The sequence below is a fragment of the Suricata suricatta genome, chromosome 9 (genome assembly GCF_006229205.1).
Source record: "Suricata suricatta isolate VVHF042 chromosome 9, meerkat_22Aug2017_6uvM2_HiC, whole genome shotgun sequence".
NCBI classification, from domain to species: Eukaryota; Metazoa; Chordata; class Mammalia; order Carnivora; family Herpestidae; genus Suricata; species Suricata suricatta.
The window spans coordinates 7,639,779-7,641,709 of NC_043708.1; positions in this window are offsets into that span (position 1 = coordinate 7,639,779).

The window sequence follows — 1,931 nt, forward strand, 5'->3', positions numbered from 1 at the left end:
ATCTTCTTGATCCACTCATCAGTTGATGAACATTTAGGCTCTTTCCATGATTTGGTTATTGTTGACATTGCTGCTATGAACATTGGGGTACACGTGCTCCTATGCATCAGCATTTCTGTATCTCTTGGGTAAATCCCTAGCAGTGCTATTGCTGGGTCATAGGGGAGTTCTATGGATAGTTTTTTGAGGAACCTCCACACTGTTTTCCAGAGCGGCTGCACCAGTTTACATTCCCACCAACCGTGTAGGAGGGTGCCGGTGATGGCCATTTAGAAGTGAAGGGCTGTGGGCACCGGCCACTCGGCGGAAAAGAGTCCGCTGGGCCAGCGGTTCCACACACCAGGCAAGTTTAACAATATCCACATAAACCGCAGTCTCCTGTGTGGGCTGTGCGTCAGGAGGGGAAGGCTTTCTCGCCTGGACGGTGGGTCTTGGCAGCCCCTCTGTGAGGGGAGTCAGGGGGACCCGTGGGCAAGGGCAGCCGGGGCCCGGGGCATGCTGGGACTAGCCTCTCCGGGGGCAACACTTGGCAATGACCTGGGACCCGGGAAGATCAGTCACAATCCTGCATGTTCGGAAGCCCGGGTCCGACCATTTGCGGCTCTGGCTGCAACCCTCCTGCAGCTGTCACAGGACAACGCTGTGACTTGGCGGTGGCCCACCCACAAGGCTGCGGAGCCCCGCTGCCTTCCCTTCCTCAGTGTCCTTTTCACGGTCCCCACCCGGCTCCTCCACTGGCCCTTTGGCCTCTTTCGAACATGCACACCTCTGCACCTCAGGGCCTTTGCACTGGCCACTCCCTGTGCCTGGAGCACCCTTCCCACAGAAGCCGCGTCCCTCAGGTCCTCCTGGCCCCCACACATCCCCCCTTTCCAGAGAGTCCCTCCCTGAAACAACGTCTCCCTTCGTCCAGCTTCCCTGTTTGTCAGGCTGTTCCCACCACCTGGATACACTGTTTAGTTTTTACTTCCTGTCTCTCTACCAGGCAAGGTGTTTATCTCTTTTGATTGGAGTCCTACTGTGAACTCGTACCGCAGAGCTGACAGGCTCAACCAGCAAATATTTGCAGAGCAAATTCACAACCCTATTTATTTACACTGTATATTGGACTAATAATAGCTTGCTTCTATGTCAACACGCACGTCCCTAACCGCTTGGAGGCTCCAGGTCCCTTGTGGGCACTGGAAGACAGAGATGACAAAAGCCTTTTCCCTGTCGCCGTGCGGAGCTCTGGGTCCATCGGAGGATGAAAACAGGCAGACGGATGGTGACTGTACATCTTGGAATGCAGAACAGCGGAGAAGAGCCCAGATCTGTCCGGGTATGAAGACCTACAGAATTTAAGTCTTGGAAGAATTATGGCAAGGGATATTTGAACGGGGTTTTGAGAGATGAATAGGAGTTTGGAAGGCAGACCAGCCACAAAAACAAACAAGCAAACAAACACTGTAGGTGGAAGGCTCAGCATGTTTATGTGCACAAGTGTTGTTTGTAGAAGGCTCGCTTGGAACTTGAGAGTCAGAAAGCCCATGTTCAAGCATTAAACCGCATTTACTCCTTCCTTTTGAGTAGCACTCAGCCCCTGACCTTGGGCAGCCCCCAGGCAGGTCTGCCCCCACAGCCTCTTGTTTGGGTGTAGCAAAGAGAATGAAACAGTTTCAGAGTAGGGTGAGGCGTTCTCTGAGAGCACAGATACCTCCCCTGGGTAGGGGGCGGGGGGCGAGGGTGGGAAGAGGGCTGGGGGCGCCCTACTGGGAAGTCCTGGGTGGCCTCAGGCCCTCAGTTCCCTCAACGGCAGCAACTGTGCCTTGTGCCTTGTTCGAAGGCTTTCAACTGCTTGGATGAGGCCCACCACGTTATTGAGGGTCATCTCCATTACTTAAAGTAAGGGATGTTCACCGCATCTATAAAAGACCTTCGTGGCAACCCCC